Here is a 12,902-nt window from a genome sequence, read left to right as displayed (position 1 = left end):
CGACCCTTGAGCTCAATTCCGAAATTGCCCACATTCAAGGTCGAATTCCTCTTATTTTCTATTATATTTTTGTTTGGGTGCTAATTTGGACGATAAATTGTTAGTAATTTTCAATTTTTTTGAGTGATTATGTTTGTAGTTTGAGATAAGAAGTGTTTGTGCATTTTGTTGGATTGTATGCTTTTCAGATTTGTGGGAAGTGTTTATGCATTTTATGTATGTTTTTGTAATTTATGTTTATACCACATTGGCTTAAAAATGAATTTGGCATGAAATTGAAATTGGATATTGAAATTGGATGTATATATACATTTGTTTGATTTTGTATTTAGATGTATAAATTTGTATATATTTGACTTAATTGTATGAAACTGGATGAACCTGGAATATGGAAATTGGATGTATACATTTTTGCTTAATTGTATGAAATTGGAATATCAAATTGGATGTATACATTTGGCTTAATTAGGTTATTAATAGCAACTTACTTCTAGTAATGTATTGTATATGGTTTCAAAGTGCTTAATTTTGTTGGTGACTTAATGTTGGTCATTACAACTTTAGCTTTAATTAGGTTATTAATAGCAATGTACTTCTAGTAATTTTAAAATCAAATTAAATCAATTATAAAACCAACTAATTAATGTACCTTTAGAATCAAATTAAGTTACCTTTATAAGATCAAATTAAATCAATTATAAAACCAACTTAATAGCAACATACTTTTAATGACTTAATGTTGGTCATTACAACTTTAGCTTAATTAGGTTATTAATCACAACGTACTTCTAGTAATTTTAATTTAATTATAGAATAAATAAATTAATTTTAAAAATATCAATAAAAAATAATAAATTAATTGTAAAATCAAATTAAAGTAGTTTTAAAATCAAGTTAATGTTAATATTAAAATAAAATGAAATTAGTTTAAAAAATTAAACTAAATTAATAGTAACATACTTTCTCTTTGTTTCTCGGGTATATATATATATATATATATATATATATATATATATATATATATATATATATAGCTTATTGAATACTTTATCCATTTCTGATTATTTGTTCATGTGTTCCCGTGTTGGGATATTTGTTGAATCATCAACTTTATGAATACTCTTCTTGATTTTTGTTTCCCGTAAAGTAAACCTTAAACACTAAATTATGTTTTAGTTGCATAATGTCTAATGATAAAAGTTGGACTACTAATCCACATCGTCAATCTCCCAAGTTCCAGCTAGGACTCGACTCTTTTGTCGAGAGATCCATGTTACACCTAGATTGTAAAGGTGAAACCAGATGTCCGTGTGAGAAATGTGATAATCGTTACTTCATGGATCTGAAAGCAATGATACGTCATGTTCGTATATATGGTTTCAGTCAATCATACAAAACGTGGATATATCACGGTGAACATTTAATCCCATGCAGTTGTAGATGTTGTATCGCCAAGCAACGAGATGGTTGATGTTATTGACGATGTTATGTGGGAGTCTAGAGAAAATGATACAAACCTCGATGAAGGAACCTCGAATACAAGGGGTAGTGGTGTCGATGATGATTTTGAAGAGTTGTTAGAGGCAGTCGAAACCAAGATTTTATGAAATGTTTTGTAATTTGGAAGAATACTTTAGGTTGTGGTATGGATTAATATTTTGGATTGGTTGTGTATGGATTAATGTTTCTATAAAACGTTATCAGATTTTATAAATGTTATATTGTTTTTTATAAATTTAATGTAAAATTAAAAAAAAAACAAAACTGTTTTTGCAGCGACATCTGTTGTGGCGACACCTATGTATTAGCGGCGACAAGGACCCTTTAGCCAAGGCCGGTCTGGTAATTTTGAGGGCCCTGTGCTACAAGTAATAAATGGGCCCTAATATAAGAAAAATAATTAGTTTAAAAAATCATCTTAAAGGAGGTGGTTTGAACCTTGGTCTATTTATGAGGAAGCTAAAACGAGCACACCTTAAAGCCACCTGAGGTACTGGATTTTTTGTTAAGATTGTACGTTAATGTGTGTGTGTGTGTGTGTGTGTATATATATATATATATATATTATAAAGCCTTTATAATATATATATATATATATATATATATATATATACATATTATAAAGGCATCAGTTAAAAATAAAAAGAAAGGAGTTGACAGGAATCGAACTCTGGGAGTTTGGCAGGAAACAGCAAAACGCGGCTTGTAGAGCCAACTAAACTAGAAACAATATGTTAATGTTATTGCGTAACATGATATATAATATATAATAAATATATAAATTGGCTAGAATACGGGCCCCATTTTTTCCCCGGCCCTGTGCGGTTGCACACCTTGCACACCCTCAGGGTCGGGCCTGCCTTTAGCGGTGACTAGATGCGTATTAGTGACGAAGCATCACCGATGACACATTTGCAGCGACATGTCGCCGCTAAAGGTATTAACAGCGACAACCCAACCCTTTAGCGACGACACACATGTCATTTTCAGATGAAAACTAATGGGCTACATAAAACTTTTATTAAAGAGTAAATTACACGAATGGTCCTTATGGTTTAGGGTAATTTTCACGTTTGGTCTCTAACTTATTTTTTAGAAAAAACATCATAAGTGGTCCCTGTAGTTTCCCCAAATCTGAAGTTTATTCCCCGTGGTTTAGAAACTTCATAGCTGGTCCCTATGCTTCCAAAACTTTTGACGATTGGTCGTTGCTAACTCCGTAAAGTTTTGTCCGTTAACTGAAGGGTATTTTCGTAATTTCTTACCACAGGAACCATTTATGATGTTTTCTTTTATTTTTTAAAAAAATGAAATAATATACAAAGAGGGTCCCACCCTCTCTCTCTCTCTCCTCTCTCCTCCCTCTCTCTCTCTCTCTCTCTCTCTCTCTCTCTCTCTCTCTTCCCTCCTGTTTTCTTCTTCGTTTAACACTACACAAACACCCCCGATACTTGATATTGTTGTCCAAATTTCTTCTTCATTAGACTGCCAAGACTCACCCACCGGAGGTGGGTGGTCCTCCGATCGTCGGAAAATGCGAAGATGAGAGATATGAGGTTGTTGCCTCCATCCAAACCTCAAACAGATCCCTTCCCGTCGAAGCTCAACCCCTAAACACCCCATGTCGTTGCTCTCATTTTCTTCTCCTTAAATCTAAAGAAGACGAGGTCCCACGCCCCCACTCGACTTATGAATTTGTCAAGTTCTTTCTCAAACAGGTAAGGGCCAAAATCCTCCCTCCCCCTTTCGCGTTAGCCGGAAACGAACAGACAAGAGAAGGGCTATCAGAAAATCCAACAGCCCATCTTATTCTTCATCGATTTCAGTCGTCGGACCACCACTTTTGACCAATCCGTTCGATTTCCATTCCGATCAGATGAAGACGATGTCGAGGGCGAAGTGAAGGCTCGTCGGGGATCAACTATTCCCTCCTCGTGATCTGTTAAACCCCACCAGACCACCTCATTTGCTGATTTCGTTCGTACTTTACCCTCCCAATCAGACGGAAATTGAACCCACGAGGGTCGCCGGAGTTCGAAGCCTGCCATTTCTTGTGATCTCTCAACCTCACTAGAGATTCCTGATTTTTCCTTATGTTCGTTTGTTTCTTCATCGACCTAATGAAGACGACGATTACTTTCTTAATTGTTTTTACCAATTAACTCAATCCCCACCTCCTTATAAGCAACCACAAAGTTTCTTCCTTCCATTCCTATTCATCGATTCAAGAACCCAAAATTCAGAATATGTTTAGTACGTTAGGGATTATGGTGGTGTTCATACGAGAGAGAGAGAGAGAGAGAGAGAGAGAGAGGGTGGGTGGGACCCTATTTGTATATTTTTTCATTTTAAAAAAAAAATAAAAGAAAACATCATAAATGGTCCATGTGGTAGTGAAATGACGAAAATACCCTTCAGTTAACGAACAAAACTTAACGGAGTTAGCAATAAGGACCAATCGTCAACAGTTTTGAAAGCACAGGGACCAGCTATGACGTTTCTAAACCACGTGGACTAAACTTCAGATTTGGGGAAACCACAGGAACCATTTATGATGTTTTTTCTATCTTTTAACTCGTAAGGTCTCTACTGTTTGTTTTTGTTACGACTTGGTCCCTCCCATACCTAAAAAGACTATTTTGCCATTGAGTTTTTAATTTATTTAAATAAACTCACCCCCAACCCCACCCGATCCCTCACCTCACCTTACCTACCCCATTATTTTTCCCTATTTAAATGATATTATTTTTAGGTAAGACAGAGACCAAACGTGTAACAAAAACAAACAGTAAGGACCAAACGCATAACAAAAAACAAACACTAGGGACTTTCCAAGTTAAAAAAATAATTTAGAGACCAAATACGCTAATTACCTCAAACCATAGGGACCATTCATGTAATTTACTCTCCTTAAATGTTGGTTAAATGGCCCAATAACGGAAAATTGTTTACAATGTCATTTGCAACGTCATTAGGGAGCTTTTTCGAATTTAATTACAACTTTGATTTGGAACCGAAAGTTACTTTATTTGTGTAGAAATGTTTATTTTATTTTTCATAATAACTACTAGAAAGTATATATTATAAAGTATAAAAATTTACTACTTTAATTATTTATTTATATTAGAGTTAATCACATAAATTACCTTATATATTGAGTGTCTTTTTTTTCCGAATTAAACATCCACTTTATTTTTTTTTCCTGAAACAACCCTTATATTTTTTCAATTTTTCCCGATTTGGCTCTTATAATTTTTTATTTTTTTGATTTAGCCCTTACATTTTCATTTTTTTATTTGGCCCATACATTTTTCCGTTTTTGGGATTAAATATCAGCTTTAGCTTTTTTCTTCTAAAAAAACTCTTAGAGCTTTGTTATCTTGGACGATTTCTAGCATTATCATGCTAGATGCTCTCAACTTCATGATGGTTTGGAGTAAATATAAAAAAAATGGTTATGTAAATCCATTTCTTGATGGTTGGTCAAGAACATTGTAGGTACATGTAACGATATGAAAAACTTGTAGGTACATGTAACGATATGAAAAACTTCAACCTAATCAAGGGTTATCGACATTGAATTTTTTTTTTTTTTTTTTCTGTTGGTTATGAAAAATGAAGGGTGAAAGTTGTTATTAGACTAGGAAACTTTTGTGTCAGCTATGGAAATTGTCTATTTGTCAAGGTGACTTATTAATATTTGAATTCACTTTATAACTATTTATAGTGTTGATTAATGAGATTACGCACTTCTTTTGGCCAATTCTATTATTACAGAACGATCTCTGACACTTACAACCCTAGCAGCCGTTTTTTTTTCTCTTCTTCTTCAATCGATCACGACCCTTTTATCCCCTGCTTCTTTAATCGATCCACCACCCAAGTTCTAGTCTCCATGGCCTCTCTTCATCTACAGTTGACAATATAACCAATATCAAAAACTTCATCCTTGGAGATGGAAAACGGACACTACACCTCCTGACTGGAATTGTTCAAAATTCATTGACGTGCTTATGACGTTATCGACCGCATCATCCCCTTATAAATAACTTCACCAAAACCTATAGAGAAAGACAAAGGTGTAGCATCATATATAACATTATGGAATAGGCTTGATTCAATCGATCTACTATTGATGTATAAGGTTGTTGGATTTCAGAAGTGCTATAATGCCAAAATGGTACTTCCCTCCGGTGTTTCATGTTTGGCCCTGTCTGTACATAGTGGTTCAAAAGTATTGTTTAACACTTATAAAACAATATTGCTCGTAAATAGTCGCTATAAATAATAGACTAAAATCTAATGGTAATTATACAAGGCTTCATCGAAGGAGAATAGAGTTGTTAGAAGCAAAGCGTTGCCCGAGTTTAGAATCATCACTTTTACAAGTGAGTGCATAGTCCCTTTCATGAACATGATTTTAATACAGGTATTAAATATATGTTTATGTGTGAAATATTTGATATTTCCTAGGATATGTGTTAAGAGCATATCTGATAATAAATGATAATTTAGAATACAGAGTAAACCCTAAATTAACTAAGATGAATACTGGGTAGTATATTCTTATGAGTACGGGTGAGATATACGCAGAGGGTAGAGCTTTGAGATTTGTCATTGATCCAAGAGTATGAATTAGACATAGTCATTTGTCCTTAGTCTGAGACTATGAAGAGGACATAATTATTTGTCATTAATCCAGGAGCATGGATTAGACATAGTCAATTGTCCCTAGTCTGAGAGTATGGAATGAGCATAATTATTGATCTGAGAGCATGGATTAGACATACCGAATCTGGGAGTATGGATTAGGTAAAAAAAGGTTACTTTTATATCTAAGAGTATAGATTGGGTCGTTGTGAGGATTGACAGGGTGGGGTAAAATTGCTTATATGAGCTGAAATTATATATATATATATATATATATATATATATATATATATATATATATATATATATATATATATATATATATATATATATATATATATATATATAACATAACATTAGGGGATTGAAATCTCTATGTACTCACCAGGTTTCCCAACCTGACCCACTCAGTTTATTTGTATCACAAGTATCGATACGAAGCTTCATTACACTGAGAGACTAAAGGAGATGTAGATCATTATTATAATTGAATGTAAGGTCTGTTTATGCTTATGTTTTTGTATTGACGATGACATCCCAAAATTTTAATATAAACAAAATACATATATTCGGAAATGCTTTGATAATATATATTTATCATGTTTTTATAGGAACAAATTCCGCAATATTATTCTTTAAAAAGGATACTCATATTTTCAAATAAGCATAAATAAAAATTTTAAAATAACCGTGAATTTGGGGATGTCACAGTTGGTATCAGAGCATTAGTCTAAACGAAATAGGAATTTGTAGGGAAATTTCTAGACGAATGCTAAGCGATAATCGTGAGGAGTGTGTCTAATATATTTTAGGTAGTACACCTAAATAGACAAGAACTAGCTTATTTAAGGAAGATGCCTAAATTTCTCTATGTGCTAAATGATTTATGATGCTTTATGGTGTCATTATTTGATCGGATCTATGGTCTATTGCCAACCGGATCTGGAAATTTTATGTGTTCAGATTTCTAGACATTTAATTACGGTATTAGAACTGACATGTGACATTTGGAGTAATAAGGAGGATTGCAAGTCTAAACCTTCTCTCTATATATTCTCGCCCCGATACACTAAACGCATTCTTCCATGAATATAATGTCATGTGAAGACTCATAGAATTGAGTAAATGATAGTGAATGATACCTATCGGAATATATCTTAAGAGAGGTATCTTGCCTTTAGAATACGTCTAAATAGATAATACGTATGGTACGGGAGAAGTACACTTTCGATTGGCAGGAAGAATGAATTTTTGGTATAATCTATAAAGTTATCTAATGATCTGGAATTTCCACTACCAACCGAGTGGAAGTAGAATTGATGATTGAAGATACGCACAGAAGATTTCCTAGTAGAGTCTAGGGAAATTTTTTATGAGTATTTTGGACATATTCGTATGTGTTAAATTGTTTTGTGATTTTAGGAAATAAGAATTTGGGGACTCCGAGACAATACTTGAGACAAGGATGATTAGGTGTGAAAGGTAGTAGAGGCCTATACTAGCGGAAGCACAGGACTCGCACTTAGATCATGGAAAGTCACAAGGATACCAAGAAGCTAGTAATTGAATCTATTTTGTTCATGTCTGTCGTTAACATTGTTTCAGTAATGATTGATTAAGAAGATGATTGTTATTCCGACCCTAGTGGTCATATCAAATCAAGTCTGACTATGACGAGTATGTTACGTGGTTCAGAGAACCAAGATCGATGTAGCATCTAACTTAATCCAAAATATTGAAGTGAAAGATAATCGAAGCGATCAATAGAAGTATCATGATCGTTGTTAAAGAAAGAAGCTTGTAGCTAAAAGTGCTTTTTGCTATAAAGTGATTATATCACATTAGAACATAAAGGAAGGTATATTAAATTCTGGAATTTGAATCTAAAAGACCTGAGTCTAAGAAGCGCATCATACGATGAGAAGTCATTATAACATTACTCATCGGTCTGTCATGATAATCGAAGTAATGAACTTCTCTTAAGTTAAGTCTGTTTAAGAAGAAGTAGGAGTCTCCAATAAGGATTGATTTTGTAACTCGAAGGTTACGACTGAAATTCCAACATATAATAAAGAGCGGGTGCAAGATTGAGCACCGCCTACAGTCAAGAAGTCCAAGAGTTAGATACTCATTCAAATGAACATAAGAGGTACGGTTATTACCTAGGATGAAAAGATAACGTATGAAGTCATTATACAAGCCCTGTTTTGTTGATGATTTCGGGACGTAATCATCCTAAGGGGCATATAATTATAACGTCCGCATATTTAGGCTAGTCAATTTAGAGATAATAAGCGTTAAAATTGACTTTTTTATAGAATATTATTTAGAATGAATAATATGAACCAAGTTATATTATATGTCACAATGTTTCCGTACATATAAAGAATGCTGAAATCCGAGTTATAACAAAGAAGTTATGACCTGTCAAAGTTTTACGACAAAACCGGCACGACACGGAGAATCATAAAAGTGAGTTTGTGATAAATAATTTTTAGCCTTAGCAATCTACAAGAAAGTCATAGTATACGTTAAACCGAGAGCGTGCATAAAAAAGAACATTAAAATCTGACTTCGTATGAGGAAGTTATGATTTCCTGAGATTTAGCATAGCAGTGCATAGCCCGTAATTCAAAATTTAGATCAATTGATTTTTAGCTGACACAATCTAAATGAGAATTGAAGATCTCATTAATAGGAGCTCAACGATATAAAGACAGTCGAAAATGGACGTCGGATGACAAAATTATGAATTTTTAACGGACTTTAACTGTCTAAGTTTGTTAAAATATAACTTTAAAAATAAAGTCAAAATTAGCTGACGGAGTCTAAACGAAAGTTGTAAATCGCGCTACCGCTTACACATGGATATAAAGAAGGTAAAAAACGGAGTTGGTATGCGAAAGTTACGGATTTTAGAAGATAATTAGTTTTTGGAGTAATCTGAGAGTGACACGTGGCACAATCCTGACCATTACTTCCTCCCCATGCCTTGCCAGCAGATGGTTACACTTGGCACTCAACTCGATGAGTTGGAGGCTCAGAACTCGCCAAGTTGGGCCATTTCTCAACCCATAAATAAAGGCACAAATCTTTCATTCCCTTCACACCTCTCAATTCTTTCTCTCTCAAACTTCTCTCTAAACCCCTCCCAACCCTTAGTACTTCCCAAGTGCTAAGAGGCGAGTCCCGGAGCACCAGAAGGCTCCAAGAAGAAGAGCTTTCGGCTTGAAAGTTCTGTCCCCGTAGAGTCTGGTTCCTAGCCAAACCTCCTAGTAAGTGAGTAACTGTAATAGCCCGAAATCCAGGTATTCTTCTTTTGGCCTTGCATCTTGGTTAAGTTTGTGAATTAGGGTTTTCATGGTAGGCGAGTACGTTGGGCGTACAAGGCGTACGCTGCGCGTACTCGCGCGCCTCATTTTGGACGCGTTTTCCCTCAGGTACACGGGGCGTACCCAAGGTTACGCCCGACGTAATGTATTCAGACCCAAACCTTAAATTCCTTTGATGGGGCTATATAAGGAACATGTGGCTGGTCTTTTCAGCCACCATCCCTCATAGTGAAACCCTAAAAAGAGTGTACCCTCGTTCCTAGGCCATTGTGTGTGTATTCTAAGCTTGGTGGTGCCATTTCAAGGCTGCATAGAAGAAGAAGAGCTTGTTGGAGAGGCTAGAAGTGGTGCTCAAGTGTAGATCTGAACTTTGCAAGGGCTAAAGCTTCATTTCCAGGTTTAAAGTTCGGATCTTGTCACTTGGTTCATGTTGTATGCTTAAAAGGTCATTTTCTAGGGTTTAAGTCCCAAAGGTGGAGACTTTTGTGCAAATGGCCTCCATAAGCTTATATACTTCATATTCCTGATCTATTGGAGTTGTAGACTCATAAAAATGGCATCTTGGACGTGGGGATTTCACCATGCATGAGATCTAGGTCCTTGAGTTTGAATAAAAGGTTGTATTGTGATGTTGGAGCCTTTACAGTCGTGCCAAGGCTTAAAGGTCTCGACTTTATGGGTTAATACACATTAGAAGAGTCGGATCTAGAAGTGGAAGTAATGGCTTAACCGATTAAGACCAGAAATGGAGAGTGGCTGATTCTGTGGGTTACGCTGGGCGTAACTCCCAGTACGCGCAGCGTACTGGGTGGAGACCCCGATCAGGGAGGGGTTGGCGACGTACGCCCCGCGTACTCTCACGGTTTGACTTTGGTTGACTTTTAGGGTTTTGGTCAACTTGAGGACCTTAGGTCAAGGAAGGGTAAAATGGTCTTTTACCCTCTGAGGAATGATGATAAGGAGTAAAGTTCTAAGTGGTGGAAGTCCTTGTGTAATATATGATACTTTTATGTTTAGGCGAGGTTGAGCCGTCGTTCGGGGTCGGTGTTAGCAAGGACTCGATATCTTAGACTTTCCACGAGGTGAGTCTTCTCACTATACTACACCCAGAAGGGTTTGACTGTGTGACCGGAAGGTCGGATTTGGTATGAGATATATGTGTGATAAGTTAATCGTTATATGTGCCATGTATGATATGCTTGATATAGACCGGAAGGCATTATGTATGGGCCGGAAGGCGAATATGTTATTGGCCGGAAGGCGTTGTAATATGGACCGTAAGGTTGGCATGGGTAGGACCGGAAGGTTTACCCAGTCAGGACGGAAGTCCCCTGAGACACAGGGACCGGAAGGTCAGGGCCTGGAAAGGTGTATGTGTGTAGGTTGTATTTTGGGGAACTCACTAAGCATTTATGCTTACAGTTGTTGTGTTACGTGTTTCAGGTACCAGCGAGGACCGTGGGAACGCGTCGGCATGATCTGTACACACTGATAGGGGATTTATGATCTTGGGATTTGTATGACTTGTTTTATGACATGTTACATTGGATTTTTATGCTTTATTTTGGATGTAAATACAATTTTTAGAATTTAAAAAAAAATGTTTTAAAATTTACGTTGTTACAAGTTGGTATCAGAGCCTTGGTTTGAGGGATTCGGGTACACCTTCGGGCGTAACTGAACTCAAACCGAGGATTTGAGAAAATCTTTCAAAAACAAAAGCATAAAATTTTTATAAGGGATTTTGTGGTAATCAAGAAGGAAGCAGTGTCTACGATCAGCTAGCGCCCGAATGGTAAAAATCCCCAAATTACTCTTACAACATGTGTTATGAGATATGATATGATATGATACGATATGAAATGCATGCCAGAAGACTAGGTATTCATATTAGGACTAGAGTGGCCTGATTTGAGATGCCTTAGTCTAGGAAATCTGTTGCTATGAGATGCTTTGATAGTGAGCAGGTAACTAGTGCATGGCAAGAATAGAGTACTCAGAATCCGGGGTTTGGGGAGGAGGACTTGGGGTGAATGCTGATGCGGTGTAGTCGGTAGTATTGGGCCCGTACTACCGAAGACACCGGGTCAGTGGGCAACCCAAGTAAGAATCCCTAGGTATCGGGGACTGAGTAGGGTTGCGTTATCGAGTGCGATTATGCTCGATAGAGTCTCTGATATTTCTATGTTGTATTTCAGAGGCATCATGGTTGGACCACGCCACAGACCTAGTACGAGCAGTGTGAGTGACGAGGAGATTCGTCAGATGATTCATGAGGAGGTGGCTGCAGCGATCCGGGCTGAGATTCCGGAGATGTTCGGGTCTATTAAGACCACTCTGATGGAGACATTTGATGAGCGGTACACCGCGTTGACTGAGGCTGCAGCCGCTGCAGCTACCGCAGCTGTGGCCGCTGCCAGACCACAGGGAGGTGACTCGTTGCTGTTTCGGGAGTTCAGCAACACGAAGCCACCTGAGTTTGACGGGACGCAGGATCCGATCGCTGCGATGAGATGGATTGCTGATATCGAGGGATGCTTCTACACTTGTTCATGTCCGGAGCATCTGAGGGTACGGTTCGCCTTGAACCAGCTCCGCCTGGGAGCGAAGGATTGGTGGAAGTTCGTGACGGCGAACTTCACCTTGGCAGAGGTTTCAGCTGTGACATGGGAGATATTTACCGTCATGTTCAGAAATGAGTACGTTCCCCCGGTGGAGAGGGAACGGTTGGTTCAGGAGTTCTTGACCCTCAAGCAGGGTAATGATTCTGTCACGGTGATCACATGGAAGTTTCATGAGAGGGCGATGTTCTGCCCTGAGCAGGTGTCCACGGAGCAGGCTCGGATGAGCCGGTATTTGGGTGTGTTGAGGAGGGATATTCGGGAGTTCGTATCGAACTCGACATATCATACTTTTATTGAGCTTCAGGCGAATGCCAGGAAGCGCGAGATCGAGTTGGAGACCCAGGCCAGGGAGGAGGCCGAGTCTCAACGGGTGGATTGGCGGCCGACTCAGTCTCAGCCGGCAGCCAAGCGGACTAAGTCTGCCGATTCGAGGTCGGGAGGTTAGAAGGGCCGCACTTGCGGAAAGTGCGGCAAGGGTCACGAGGGGACATGTCGATCAGGTGCTTGTTATAAGTGTGTCAAGGAGGGGCACATTGCTAGGGATTGCCCCAAGGGGTTTATGGTCTGCTTTCATTGCAACCAGACCGGCCATCGGAAGGCCGAGTGCCCTCAGCTTCTCCAGGGATCTACACCAGCTGCTAGGACTACTGAGACTCGACCAGTGAAGGCCGAGGCCCCGAGGGCTCGTGGGAGAGCTTTCCAGTTGACTGCAGAGGAGGTTCGTGCGGTGCCTGATGTTGTGGCTGGTATGTATTCTTTCATATATTTATTATTCTTTTATGAGATGTTATGCTTA

This window comes from Lactuca sativa, chromosome 4 (assembly GCF_002870075.4).
Source record: "Lactuca sativa cultivar Salinas chromosome 4, Lsat_Salinas_v11, whole genome shotgun sequence".
NCBI lineage: Eukaryota > Viridiplantae > Streptophyta > Magnoliopsida > Asterales > Asteraceae > Lactuca > Lactuca sativa.
The sequence above is the reverse complement of the archived record's forward strand: the minus strand, read 5'-3'. Positions refer to the sequence as shown.